Source organism: Ursus americanus, chromosome 8, assembly GCF_024610735.1.
Source record: "Ursus americanus isolate L20-20 chromosome 8, mUrsAme1.1.p, whole genome shotgun sequence".
Classification (NCBI taxonomy): Eukaryota; Metazoa; Chordata; class Mammalia; order Carnivora; family Ursidae; genus Ursus; species Ursus americanus.
The window spans coordinates 50,927,586-50,943,180 of record NC_142134.1 but is presented as its reverse complement, the minus strand read 5'-3'; the positions used below and the strand labels follow the sequence as shown (position 1 = coordinate 50,943,180).

Here is a 15,595-nt window from a genome sequence, read left to right as displayed (position 1 = left end):
AATTTCTTACAAAACTAAATATTTCCCATACGATCCAGCAATCATGCTCCTTGGTATTTCCTCAAAGGAACCAAAAATTTATGTCCACACAAAAACCTGTACATGAATGTAGCAGCTTTATTCACAACTGCCAAACCTTAGGAGCACCCAAGATATCCTTCAACAGGCAAATGGTTAAATGAATTGTGGTACATCCAGACAATAGTTTATTCAACACTAAAAAGAAATGAGCTAACAAGCCACAAAAAAAACACAAAGGAATCTTCAATGCCTATTTCTAAGTGAAAAAAGCCAATCTTTGAAAAGGCTACATAACGTGTGATTTCAAATATATGACATTCTGGACAAGGTAAAACTACGGAGACAGGGAAAAAGATCAGTAGTTGCCAGAATTCAGAGGGAGGGGAGGATGGATGAATAGTCAGAACACGGGGTTTTTAGGACACTGAAACTATTCTGCGTGACTCTATGATATAGTACACACATACCATCATATATTTGTCAAAGCCCACATAAGATACAACACAAAAAGTGAACCCTAAGTAGACTATGGATTTCAGTTAATAATAATGTATCAATATTGGCTCATCAATTGTAACAAATGTTACAATTTGTAACACAAGATGTTAATAGGGAAACTAACGCAAGATGTTAATAGGGAAAACTCAGAATGGCAGTAGGGATATGTAGGAACTCTCTATACTTTCTGCTTAATTTTTCTGTAACCTAAAACTAACCCCCCAAAATAAAATCTGTTAATTTGAAAAAGCAAACAGGGGTGCCTAGGTGGCTCAGTTGGTTAAGTATCCAACTCTTGATTTGGCTCAGGTCATCATCTCAGGGTCATGAGATTGAGCCCTGTGTCAGGCTCCACGCTGGGCGTGGAGTCCGCTTAAGATTCTCTGTCTCTCCCTCTCTCTGGTCCTCCCTGCCCACCCCCTAGCCCCATGCACACACACTCTCTCTCTCTTTCTCTGTCTCAATCAACCAATAAAAATAAAATATAAAAAAGCAAACAGTGTCAATTATAAAAAATAAAATAAGAATAAAGTCTAACATTAAGAAGAAATAAATCTTTAAAATTCATGATGTGCTTGGAATTCTGCTTGAACAGAAAGCCAACTGAGGTTTTAGTGAGAAGAGCAGCTGTTACCCTGCGGTGTTAAAATAAACTCTGGACAGCTTTCTGATAACCCTTTCATTTGGCTGCTCCCAAAACAATTGTGTTTACTGTAAACACCAGGATTTTACTACTAGTGAAGCTCTGAAATTATCTTCCTTATCTGCTATTTACTTTAACTAGAAGCTCTGGAAAGCCTCTCTTTCTTTTAGACTCAAAAAGCAAGTAACTGAATTAAATGTATTTTTCTTTAATGTTCCTGAAGACTAAATTCTACTTCTCCCTTTGTTAAATACTAGCTCTCTGCCAGTCTCTCCAACACTCAGCAGAATTCATAATTGCACCTCTACTCCCACAGAACTTAGCTTTTACCTCTAGTGATACATTTTTCACACTGTGTGTCAGAATACCAATCTGGCCCAACCCCTCCACTGTGAGCCCCTGAAGACAGGGGGTGCCAATCACCTCCCGCTAAGACCTCACACCTAGAAGGCATTCCCAAGCAGGACCTGTTTGGATCTAAGTGATGGATATCTATTTCAAACTAACTCCCTAACCTGCCAGGAAAGTGAAACCAGAGTTGTTGGCTCTAGATGGGGCTGCATCTGGGGTCATAAGTTTTGTATGGGTGTATGGGTGGGTGGGTGGGTGTGTGGGTGTGTGTGCGTGCGCGCCCTTCCCCTCCCCCCCATCTCACTTCCTGTATCTCCCTGCTCTGACCTCTTCTGTGTTAACTTTATTCTCAGAAAGGCTTTCCTTCAGTGGTGGCAAAGGGGGGAAAGAGCAGCTCCAGCTTAACAAACCTACAAAAAGGAAAAACCCCTTTGCAACGTGGTCAGTGAAAATACTGGGTCCTCCATAAACCGATCCTTGTGACCCTGACGAGCCAAGCTTCTGTCACATGCCCATAACAGAGGCAGTGAGGTCACCTCCTCCGACCAGACAGGCTGAAAACAAAGGAAGGGTGACTAACTGCCCAGGGAAAATCTGGGTGATTTATTGAAAGGAGGAAAGGGATGCTGGGCGGGTGAAGTCAATAGACGCTCACTATTTACAGGTTCTCAAGGCTGCTGACTCGCTCCTGTCTAGTGAGCATTTACGCACTGTTCCTGATGTATAATGCTGAGTTACCCCCTGAACATCCAATAGGACTTGTTCCTCGTGCCTCTACCTGTACGTATAGTACGCGTTCTCAAAATCAATGATCCCCACCTTACTGCTCCATGTGCGGCTGTTCAGTTTCATTCTCCTGGTTCACCGTTAGGCTAGTTTGCATTTCTCTATATTCCTATTATTTTCAGGACACTTCTTTTCTCCTGTGCTATAGGAGTATCTTCATGCCAAACGCACACACTGCCAAAAATGAACATGTTGCTAGCTTTTGTCTAAGGGGAGATAAGCGTAAGTAAAATCATGCCAAGCCAACCAGGGCCAGAAGCGCCCCAAGAGAAATGGGGGGTCTCCATGATTCCCCCCTTCCCAGTGTGAAAACACAAATGAGGGCAAGTCTGAAGGCACCAGCACAAGCCCATGCTTTCTCAACAACAGGGTTTCTCTCCAAAATCAAGCCAAGATCACTGCAGCTGTTATGGGGGGTCTCTGGTTGGGGCCTCTTACATATGTTATGCTGAAGACTTTCCCTTCTCTGAAAGAGGAGAGGAAGATGAGCAAGAGGATGGGGCAAAGGAGACGAAGAAGGAAGACAGAGATTCACTGCACACGGAGATATGTCAGGCCATCTCTGCAATGTTAGGAATCTCTCGAATAACTGGGAAGCACTAATTGGGGCTGTTTCAGATACACTTTATGGAATAAACAAAACAGCTCTTCCCTAGCTGACCCAATCCACTTCATCCAGCCTCTCTGATACTAACCTGATTTTACTTAGCGTCTGTCTCCGGCTTTCACAGGAGCTTTCTTTTATGGATTTTCCATCCGGCAAATGTCTCTGTTCCACAGCTGGGCAGATCCGGCCACAGCAGCATGCTTGGCCACAGACCACAGCAGCGCACCCACAGCAGCTCCGACCTGCAGGGGAAAAGCCAGAGCCATTGGAGGGATTCATATTCACAAACTCACTCTCTCTCTCTCTTTCTGGAAAAGCCAGAGCCACTGGAGGGATCTGTATTCACAAACTCTCTCTCTCTCTCTCTCTCTATCTCTCTGGAAAAGCCAGGCCATTAGAGGGATTCATATTCACAAACTCTCTCTCTCTCTCTCTCCCCTTCTCCCTCTCAAGAGTCTACATTTGGCAGGATAACCCCAAATGTTTTCCAACTGTTTAAAATCATTAATGAACAGAGACAACAGCGTATAAGGTGTCCGAAAGACAAGTTTGGGCTATCCTAAAGGAGGACTGAGGCATTTAATCGTTATTGAAAATGTTCAGCCAAGCGATTATATTCTGTTCGTGGAAAATGAAAGAGCCAGATGTTTTAATTAACCACAGAAAACACAAGCTACAACTAAAATTTCATGAACACAGTGATCTGCCCTGTGGAAAACCACAGGAATGTTCTGGCAAGGCTCAGTCTGAATTCTTGGGACACAGAGGGCTAGAATCATTCCCCTTAGGAACTCGAAGAGAAAATTAACTTGCTCAATATGTTTTAAAAAGTAAAATGAAACCCAGATTAAATTTCAATCAAATATAAAAACATTTCAGGACTTCAAAAGGTACCACCAAGGGAAAGGTCATAAAGAATTCCAATGTGGTTCAGGATTTAGGATGCATTTTCAATGCAAAGCAAATGGTGTAACAGAAAATTTTATAGGCTAAATAATCCAAAGGGGAAACTAATCATCTTTCATTTCCTAATTGAGAAAAATGATATATGAAACCAATATGCAACAAGTGAATTATAAATATTATCAAGGGGCGCCTGGGTGGCTCAGTCGTTAGGCGTCTGCCTTCGGCTCGGGGCGTGATCGCGGAGTCCTGGGATCGAGCCCCACGTCAGGCTCCTCTGCTGGGAGCCTGCTTCTCCCTCTCCCACTCCCCCTGCTTGTGTTCCCTCTCTCACTGGCTGTCTCTCTCTGTAAAATAAATAAATAAAATCTTTTAAAAAAATAATAAAATAAAAAATAAATATTATCAAATGCATCATATATTTGGGCAAGAGGAATCTCTTTTTTTTTTTTTTAAGATTTTGTTTATTTATTTGACAGAGAGAGAGACAGCCAGCGAGAGAGGGAACACAAGCAGGGGGAGTGGGAGAGGAAGAAGCAGGCTCCCAGCAGAGGAGCCCGATGGGGGGCTCGATCCCAGGACCCCGGGATCACGCCCCGAGCCAAAGGCAGACGCTTAAGGACTGCGCCACCCAGGCGCCCCGGGGCAAGAGGAATCTCTTAACCATCCTCCTTTATGCCAAACCTGTGGCCTGGCCCACACCACCTCCCATGCTTCAGCTTGAGGAATCAAGGCATCCAGAAAAGTAGTGTTAAAATAACTTATGCTCACTGATGTAATAGCTAGCAATTTTGGTACAGAGGACTAAAGTGAGGAAACCTTAGAAAAGCAATTAGGGAACAATTAAGAACTAATAAATTAAGAAGTCCTCAGTTGTTAATTATAGTATTAGTTATGACAACATCTATATATGCTAAATATTGAAAGCCTGTTCAAGAGGGAACAGGACAAATGTTATTTTCAGATACTAGGGCTACAATTCTATTTCTGTAAGGCAAAACAGACCCTGTCACAAGTGTGCCAAGCATAATATTACATTAATCTCCACCTTCATTTGAAAGCTCAGGCCCGAAAATCATCTCAAAAGGAACACAGGAAAGTTATGTATGTATGGTATGATCTCAATTTTGTTCTACAAACTAAGTATATATAATTAAAGACACAAAAGTATGAAAAGAAGAACTATTTCTGGGTCACGGAATTAGAAGCTATTTGTCTTTCTTTCTTGGTGTTTTCCAAATTTTCCACAACTCATATGTATAACTTGTAGAATTACAGTATTTCTTAATAAGATTTTTATTAAACACGACAGGAATACAAATCAGCAATTGGATGTCTATCCTATATTAGCCTGATCTGTGGGTTTCTTCTTATCTGAACGGTAAGAGCTAATAAGTTAAGAAGTCTTCATTTATCTGAGCCCAATAATTCTTAATTTAGAAGTTCAAAACGCAAGTGTCCAATAACATTTCCAGGGCTGAATAACACTACTTTCTGAGAAAAAATAAGTTTCTGTTTGTTTACTGCAAACTTGCCACAATGAGACAAGAAGACCATAGTTCTTTCCCTCCTTTAATTGATGCATCCAAAACTCTCTATCACTGGCCATGCCATATTAATTTTTGCTTAATTAATAAGAGCGCCTCCTGGTGTTACGGTCTCAAAGGAGCCCTGCCCTAGTGAACCCTTGACACACTCCGTTTTTGACACTCTCGGCATCCCAGAAAACACAAACTCACTGGGAATCTTAACACTGGGGACTTGGCAATCCATCATCCTAGAACCCCAAAACTCCCTCAGGTTACAAATGAAGACCCCAGATGCCCAGAGAGTTCCAATGTCTTTCCTGAGGCCACACAGCAGGGATGAGAGGATTGGGGCTAAAACGCCAGATCGCCTGCCTCTACTCTGACCCAGCACTCTTTCCACCACGACGACGCCTCGGCACACAGTCTTTGAAATACAAGTTTGTAGGAAACACGCACACGTTAAATTCATACCAGCAAAACCAGAAGAACAAGACAGACATTTGTTCCACCAAAAATGAAATGCATGCAGGAAAAAAAAAACAACCAAAGACTTAACTGCAGGCTAGAAAAGATGTGGTGGCCGTGCCCAGAGCACGCTCAATCAGAGAAACAATGGTCGCACTGTGCTCGGGCAGCAGGTGTCCTGACCAGAAACTGCCGATCACACCGAAAGCTCGCTGGTCCTATTACTTGTCCTGTTGACAGTGGCACAGACCCACGGCTCAAAACAAGACAAAAGGTTTTCAACAAGATACCGCGACACTTGCACCGAGCCACCTGTGAGAGATGAGAAGGATGCGGGCTCACCCCACCAGCTGGAAACAAGTGATTTATGGCATTAGGTCCCAGCCTCTTCCCGACCAAATGACCCAAATCTTAGGGGAGAGATTCTAGTGGTTTCAAAAATAAAGTAAACAACAGTCGCTGAGAAATAACATAACATAATCCTAATACTTCCTATCTTAGGTCTGATAGACACCTCAGAGAGGGAGCAAGATTTTTCTCTTTTCTCCTAAGTTATCTGAAATACTGCTCACCTCCACTTCCTTCTTAGCATCCACCTACGGGATCCCCACCACCCAAGCAGAAGCCTAAGAGTTGCACACAACATGGATAGTCTGAAAAAGCCAGGGGGAGAAGAGGACAGATGGCAAAATGACAAACTCAGAAACGCTCCCTGGAAAGCCTGTATGGCGCTCACTGCTCGTTGGCCTGTCCTACTGTGCGGCAGGACAACAAAGGCATGGGCTGTGAAGCCACTAATAAAAAAGCCACATCAAGGAATGATGTGATCTCGCTTTGTAAGACCCAGAGCAAACACAATAGCTTGTCCCGCCTGATTTGAGAAGCCGGGCAGCCGGCGAAAAAGAAAATGCAGGGCTTTGTTTGTTTTTTTTTCCATGCAGAACTGCTCAAGTCCCTACCATATATTTCCGTGGCTGGACCCTGGAGGAAACACAATACTGGCAGTTTATTTATTCCCCTCGACGTCTCTGTTCTAATACTAAAGGTCAATGCCCACAGCGGGCAAAGGGAATTAAATCCGTGTTGCCATGTCACAATGAAATCAAAGCTTTGGGGTATTGTTCAAGTAACTCTGTAAAGTTATTTGTAAGGTAATGATGGTTAAGTTCAAATACAGTGGTCTGGGAGAACCAACTCTCACCCACTAATCAAATCGGGTAAAATCTTGCTGGAGCCATCAAATGATCTTTCTCAACAGAGACGAAACATAAATTAGAATTAGATCAGATTCACAGATTTTGAAATCCTTCTTTAGAACCTTGGCTGTGTGTTGCTTGGTCTTTGGCAAAATGTGCACCCAGATGTTTGCGCCATTTCAGACTCTTAAATGTTTGGCCGGAGTTTTATTCTTTCTATTCTAGTATCACAGAGAAGGTTACTCCTTCTTGAGCCTGAGTCCAGAAATACCAGCCAAGCCAATTCAACACTTCAGAAATTTCTATCTCAAAATGACCAGGAGGACCAGGCAAAAATACATTGGAGAACATTCCTCTCCCCACTTTGGAAATTTTATTTTAAAGACTGATTGATTTGAAAGAGAGGGAGAGAGGAACAGAGGGAGAGGGACAAGCAGAATCCACAATGAGCTCAGAGCCCAACGCGAGGCTCGATCCCACAACCCTGAGATCATGACCCGAGTCAAAACCAAGAGTCAGATGCTCAACCGACTGAGCCACCCAGGTGCCCCTGGAAATTTGACTTTAAAAACTTAGATTCACGGTATTAATAAATTTACACCTTAAAATGTTTGGGAGAAAAGAATATAGCATTAAAATTGTTTAATTTTTTTTTTTCAAAAAGAATGTATCATAGGCACCCATCACAGGCAACTTAAAAGAATCTAACATGAATAACCCAAACTGGCACCCAACAAAGACTGTAGCTGATGGGGAAGACAGCAGGCAGTTTGGAAAAGGTTTCATATGGTAACATCCCCTGTCATGCTCTCACGTAGAGAGGGTTTCAACTCAGGGAGCAAAGAGGGGGAATTTATGCTTATTCAGGTTTTAAAGGCTGTCCTGGAAAGAACGAGGGATGAAGAAATGAGTGGATTTAGAGCTTGCATTCCTAGCTCTGCTACTTAGGACCTGAGGCTTTCTGGGATAACTAATTTACTCTCTTTAACGTCTGTTCCATCATTTGTGAAAACGGGGTGATACTATCAGCCGACTTCCTGGGACTGCCAATTGATAAAACCAAATATGAAAGCATTATAGAAATTTTAACACTATGTGTTCATTCAACAAATACTTACTAAGAAACTGCAACGCTGCCAGATAAGGCACTGAGGACACAACCATGGACAAGAGACCCAGTCGCTTCCTGCAAGGACTTAGGTTAAGGAATGCACTGTGGGGGCGCCTGGGTGACGCAGTCGTTAAGCATCAGTCTTCGGCTCAGGGCGTGATCCTGGCATTCTGGGATCGAGCCCCACATCAGGCTCCTCCGCTGGGAGCCTGCTTCTTCCTCTCCCACTCCCCCTGCTCGTGTTCCCTCTCTCGCTGGCTGTCTCTCTCTGTCAAATAAATAAATTAAAAATCTTAAAAAAAAAAAAAGGGGGGGGAATGCACTGTGATTTGTGCGAGGCACAGGGAACTATGGGAACACGTATGTAGCCTCTAATCTGAATACCAGACAAATATCAGGTACTGTTACTTTATGAGGTGTTTGTTTTTTTCTTTAAGATTTTATTTATTTAGGGGCAGCTGGATGGCTCAGTCAGTTAAGCATCTGCCTTCAGTTCGGGTCATGATCCCAGGGTCCTGGGATTGAGCCCCGTATCTGGCTCCTTGCTCAGCAGAGTCTGCTTCTCCCTTTCCCTCTGCTGTTCCCCCTGCTTGTGCTCTCTCTCTCTCGCTCGCTAGCTCTCTCTCTCTCTCTCAAATAGATAAATAAAATCTTTTATTTTTTTAAAAGATTTTATTTATCTATTTGAGAGAGAGAGAGAGAGAGCAGGGGGTTGGAGTAGAGGGAGAGGGATAAGCAGACTCTTCGCTGCGCTTGGAGCCCAACTGGGGCTCGATCTCAGGACCCTAGATCATGACCTAAGCTTGAAATCAAGAGCTGGACACTCGTCTGACTGAGCCACCCAGGCGCCCCACCTTTACAGAGTTCTTGAGGAAATTGCTCAGCGAAAAGTGGTAGATGCGGTTTTTCGTTTGGGTTGTCTAATTGTTAGTTCATTCATTTATATACTTTTCTTGAGCACTCACTATGTGCCAGGCACTATCTAAGTGCTGGGAATTAAGCACTGACCAAAGTTTCTACCCTGATAAAGCTGACATTTCAGTCATTCTTCATTCATAGGAAATGTAAAATATACGAACTAGATAGAGGAAGGAGCAAGGCTGCTTCTGCAGCAACACAGTGATTCTTTCACCAAAAAGAGCTCCACACAGAAGTTAAAAGGAATATTCTAATTGATCTAGATACAGTAAACATTTTCCTTCTTATTTTAATCTCCAGACCACATTTTACAATATACCAAATAATTTACTGCCATTATATGAACCACACCCTTAGGTCTGAGTGGCTACAATCTGTGTATGTTGGCCTGGAGTAGAGCACTCTCCCCACACTGTCCCCGAGCTCCCCCCCAATTCCCCACTCCCACCCCCCGGAAAAAGAACACTCACTGGAATCCATCCAATAACAACCCTGGTTTTAACAAGGGGAATATCGGTTATTTTAGAAGCATTTCCTGGAGCAGTCATTTTTTAAAGAATAAAAAAAAGTGGAATTATTTATTTTAGAAACTAAACTGAAGTTCAATTTTAACATGCCAAATGTCTGCCTTAGCAAAGTTTCTTTTTTAAATCTGTTTCATTACAAAAATAAATAAAAAGGGCCTGAGAACTAGGCTGCCCAGGACACTGTCAACCCAACTGTCTAAAAATTCAGTGTGGGATAGAGGGGAAGGGGATGAGGAAAGAGGGGAAGAGAGAAAAGGAGGGAGGGAGTAAAGATCCACACACTGACCAGGGTTAATAACCTGAAAGCTCACATACTCAACAAACAGTAGGAGCCAATGTTCAAAATATGGTTTAGCAAGGAAGAGAGTAAATATCCAAATAAAAATGACCAAAATGATACACAACTCCAGAGGCAGGCTTCCTAAACCTGGAGTTTGTACAAAAAAACATAAAGTCCAAAGCCCAAGTACCCTAACATACATACAGGTCGGGGGAGTGTCTGGAAAATCTCAGGTGTTTAAAACTATCCCACATGATGCTTGATGCATAGCCATGATTGGGAACCACTCCTTTTACTCTACTGCCTTATAGAAAAAAGTACTGGAGCACCATTTTTTTTTAAGATTTTATTTATTTATTTGAGAGAGAGAGAGAGAGAAAGAGAACGTGCATGTGGTGGGGAGGGGGAGAGGGAGAAGAGAATCTTAAGCAGATTCCAGGCTGAGGCCGAGCCCAACACGGGGCTCCACCCCAGGACCCTGAGATCATGACCTGAGCCGAAATCAAGAGCCCGACGATACTTAACCTACTGCACTACCAGGAGCCCCTGTAATACTTTTACCATGATAATGGGTAACTGTTTTGCTAAGTGCTTTCCAAAAATCCTCACATTCATCCTGAAATAGGAACTATTATTATATGCCTATTTTTAATAGGGAAATTTGAGGCATAAAGAAGTCAAGTAACTTGACTGATGTTACCTGGCTTTTAAATCAAAGACCTGGGATTTTTCACCCAAGTCAGCGCCATATTTTCTTAGCATCTGGTGAACATCAGCAAGCCAAGTCTCTTTTCTACTCTGTAGTCTCAGGATGTCCTGTGACTACTTCAACTGTAATCTGTAATGTAGACATTACAGTTTTTCACACAGAGCTTAAAACCCAAAATTTGGTAATAAATTCTGTATTTCAGATAATTCTGAAAATCAGGTACAGATTATGGTCTCTCTAGAGCATTGGAAGGTGTCTGGTCAGGTCTGCAGAGTTATTTTGATTACCTTCCAAGCAGAAATTAATAAAGGTGCACTTCTGATCTTGGGGAACGTAGGCTCCTTCATCAACACGAGACTTTACCTAGAAAAAAGCTGGACATAGTGAAGTCCAGCTCATTAGGAATTACTGCCAAGGGCTTCACGCCTTCTCACAACTTCAGGCTTTTGTTCGTGTTACTCCATCTGCCCAGACTGCCCTGCCTACCCCTCAGATGTGCCAAGTGTTCGTCTTCTGAAGCCCAGCCCAGATGTGACCTCCTTCTTGAAGTCTTCTCGGATGTCCTGGCAGAAAGAATTATTGCTGCCTTGTGACTGTCAATGGTTTTCCCTATCACACATAGCAGGCTGACACTTACTTCAGGAACATGTAGGCCTTATCTGGTCAGGGTCTTTGCAACATCTCACCTCCTCACCCTTGAGTCTCAGGTGGCCCAAAATCTTCCTGGTTCTTCCCCACCTCTCTCAAGGCCCTTTCTCAGGCTCCTCCTTAGGCCCTCTTCTGCATGACCACTAGAATACCAATGGTGTTCATAAAGGCTTCACCCTGACTCTCCTCACACTTCACACAAATCTTCTGGTGACTTCAACCACATTGCCAGAGCCAGCTACAGGGTATTTCTGATGACTCCCATATACCCAGGCAGTCCATCCCCCATTCATTCATCGAGCATTCATTGAGACATACACTATGCCAAGAACGCACCACACTTTGTCTCCAGACCAGATCTCTCCCTTGACTACTCTATGTCCAACCTACCTGGACCACCACTCCTGGATGTCCATGCCATTAATACTCTCACCCTAAATGGCAACCATCCTAAGAGGCACATTTCTTCACATTTTTACACAGGTAATATTGAAATGTGTCTTATAAAAATGGCATCTTAAAAAATTCTGGCAATAGGAGTGCGTGCCTGGCTGGCTCAGTCCATGAAGCATGCAAATCTTAATCTCAGGGCTGTAAGTTTAGGCCCCGGCTTGGGTATTAGAGATTACTTAAAAATAAAATCTTTAAAAAAAATTTGGCAATGTTTTTCCTAAAATTTTTTACACATGGTGTAATGGTGGCTCTTACAAACAATGGCACCTTAAAATGAACTGCAAAGATTATCTTAATGTATTTCCCTTCCATGTTCTACAACAGTGCTGTTCACCGGAACTTTCTTCAGTGATGGAATTGTTATTCACTACAGTAGTAGCCACTAGCCACGTGCACCCTGAAATGTGGCCAGTATGACTGAGGACAACTTTTCATTTTTCATTTTTAAATTAAAAAAACTTTTAAAAACTTTTAATTTTAATCTACATGTTTATATATTTCTTTATCACTCCTTTTTGCATCTCAGCCCTTCCTTCCAGAACCCCTGTCTTCTTCTAGAAGTATATCCTTTAAGAAGCTTCCTATTAAGGTGGGCTGTAGCAAGTTTTAGATTTTTGGAAGGCATATTTTGCCTTTTTCTTAAATGACAGCTTTGCTGATATACAATCAGCAGTATTTTCTTTTAGTTTTTTGAAGATATTTTTCCAGCCTCAATCATTGCTGTTGAGAAGTCAGCTCATTATCCCTTGATGAACAATCAGCTTTTTCTTTCTGGGTGTTCTTTAGATCATCTTTTTTTATTTTGGTGTACTAAAATTTTCCTATATGTAGATGTGGATTTCTTTTTATTTATCCTTATTAGTTTATGTTGTGCTTCCCTTAACTGTCCATAAATTACTTGAATCTAAGGAACACTGGTCATTTATATCCTTCATAAACTCCTCTGGATATTATAGATCTTTAAATACAACTTCCCTCCATTTGTTCTATTATCTTTCTGGGGCTCTGAACAGATCTCCTTATAGCCTTTCTACCCTTCAACTATGCTTTCATGTTTTTCTTCTCATTTCTATGTTACATTCTGGTTAACTCCTTCAAACTTTTTTTCTAGTTCATTGCTCCTTCAGCTGTTTCTAATTATTGAATTATTATTTCCACAATTACAATTTTTTCCTTCTGTGTTGTTTTTGTTTGTATTTTTCCAAATCCGCCTGGTCAATTTTCTTTTCAGCAACAACAAAAACACCTAAATTTATGCTGCTCTTGTACACACTCTTTCCCCGCCCCCCCATTTTGAGATGTAATTTACATATAACACTGTATCAGTTTAAGGTGGTTAAGGTACAACATAATGATTTGATATTTGTATATACTGCAAAATGATTACTACAATAAGTATAGTTAACATCAGTCGCCTCATGTAGTTGCAAATTTTTTTTCTTCTGATAAGAATTTTTTTTTAATACTTTAATTATTTGAGAGAGGGGGCGAGCATGGAGGGAGGGGCAGAGGGAGAAGCAGACTCCCCGCTGAGCAGGGAGCCTGAAGTGGGGCTTGATCCCAGGACCCTGGAATCATGATCTAAACCTAAGGCAGAAGGCAGACGCTTAACTGACTGAGCCACCCAGGTGCCCTCTGATGAGAACTTTTAAAATCTATTCTCTTAGCAACTTCCAAATATAAAAAACAGTATTGCTAACTCCGGTCACCGTGCTGTATATTATATCCCCAGAACTTATTTATAACTAGAAATCTGTACCTTGACCACCTTCCCCACTTCTCACACCCCTCTCCTCTGGCAACCACCAATCTGTTCTCTGTTTCTATGAGTTTGGGTCTTTTAGTTCCACATATAAGTGAGATCATACACTATTTGTCTTTCTCGGACTTATTTCACTTAACATAAAGCCCTCATGGCCCATCCAAGTTGTCACAAATGGGAACCTTTCCTTCTTTTTATGGCTACATAATATCCCTGGTCCATTTTTATCTCATGCTCTTTGCACTTACTTGTGATCAACTATTTTATTTCTTAAAACATTTCAAACATTGTTATTTTATATTCTGTATCATAATTTCAATATCTAAAGTTCTCAGGGTTCTAAATTTACTGGGTTGTTTTTTGTTTGTTTGTTTCTGGTCGTTTGTTTTCTAGAAGAATTGGAGATTTTATTCTGAACTCATATTTGGTTGATCTTAGGAGAATCCTAAGGTCCAAAGCAGGGATGCCTTCCTCCAGAAAGTAATTGCATTTGCTTCTGCCAAAAGCCAATGGGCACTACCTCCCTGGGCCCACCTTAGGTTCTTTTCTAGGTCCTGGTGGAATGCAGGCTGCTCTGCCTCGCCACTGATTGAGGGCTTAGTCTCCAGCCATAGTTGTGAAATCAGCATCTGCCCCTGTGGCAACCTATCTTTTGAGGTTGTTTATACACAAAGCTCTCAGCTTTGGTTTAATTTTTTCTTTGATGGTTGACTCTGAGGTAGGAGATTTTGGAAATGTCTTAGCTTCTGGGATCCCAGAAATATATTAAAACATATTTTATCCAGAGGCGCCTGGGTGGCTCACTCGTTAAGCGTCTGCCTTCGGCTCAGAGCGTGATCCCAGGGTCCTGGGATCGAGCCCCGCATCAGGCTCCTCCGCTGGGAGCCTGCTTCTTCCTCTCCCACTCCCCCTGCTTGTGTTCCCTCTCTCGCTGGCTGTCTCTCTATATCAAATAAATAAATAAAGTCTTTAAAAATATATATATTTTTTATCCAGATTACAATGGGGAAGCATGTTAGACTATCCAATCCACTCTACCGCTTGAAACCTAAGTCCCCTACTAATGATCTTCCCTCAAAACCTACTTTTTGTCCTTCGTTCTGCATTTTGCTCAGTGGCACCATTCACTCTCATCCAAATCTGAAACCCAACATGGCAGGTACCAACGACCCCTCTCTTCCCTCCACTGCCCCACATGCAACTAGGTACCAAGTTCCAACTTCTTGCATGATCAAAAGTGAGCTTGCATTTATCTTTCTGATTGGCATGGCATCTAGCAGTATAATTTTAATCATCAAAGGACAAGAAAAATAAATGAAACTAAATTAAAACCCAAATCATGCATTCCTGCCAAAAGACGGTGCTTTATATGAAGGAAGCATCGAATACAGGGAAGGGGAAGGAGAACTGAGTTTCACACAGATCCCAAAAGAACGAGAACTTTGGCATCAGAACCATAATCACATTTCCAAGGGGAGGTTTAATTTTAGTCAAACAAAATTATCTGTCACATTAAATTAATGTTAATTTGCATTTTATTGGTTTTGTAGTTTTGCTTGAATTTACTCTATAAATTTGTCATTGTTTTATAGTTACATAAGAGCTGAAGCGTAAGGAGTTTATACCTACTTTTATGTTTGAGCATATTTCAACTACTTCACAATAAAAATATTAATGTCAGCACCGGGGATTCCTGAGAAATTTTTTCCTGTAAATAAAGAGGTCCATAAATTATTGAGATTTAAGGAACACTGGTCTTTATATTCTTTGTCACCTTCAATAGTCATCATTCTTTCCATAAATGAATACAGAAAAATGGAATACAACAGCACAATCAAGACATCATTTACTAAACTCCAATTTCTCCCCAATTCTCCAGCTGTTGGAATTAGCTTCATACGGATGTATCTTTTAAGACAGGATGCTTTGTTTCTTTCCTCCAATAGTGGCAGTTTCTAGGATGTAAAACAAATGCTCTCACCCCCCCCAGGTCCTACCATCACCTACTTCTACTCAAATCTATAAAATGGCACAATGGTACCTGGCAAGAGCAAATGAAATGTGTCAAAGGACGGTCCTTGCCTTAAGGAAGTGCATTTCCTGATTGAGTTTCAATAACCGGGAATTTGGGTGAGTATGACATTGTTGTTCTGAATGAGTACAAGAAATTCCCAATCATTTCTTTCTA

General features: G+C 41.7%; 1 protein-coding gene across 8 annotated transcripts in view; it reads right to left on the bottom strand.

Moving 5' to 3' along the window:
- Positions 1-15,595, bottom strand: part of APBB2 (amyloid beta precursor protein binding family B member 2) — a 358,694-nt gene that overhangs the window by 285,776 nt on the left and 57,323 nt on the right. For 6 of the 8 annotated variants that reach the window (XM_087864178.1, XM_045816074.2, XM_045816077.2 and 3 more), the window contains exon 2: positions 2,995-3,148. The exons of the other annotated variants lie outside the window; for them this stretch is intronic. The gene's annotated coding sequence lies outside the window, so the exon portion shown is untranslated. The remainder of the gene's footprint in view (positions 1-2,994; positions 3,149-15,595) is intronic. 8 annotated transcript variants of the gene reach the window in all.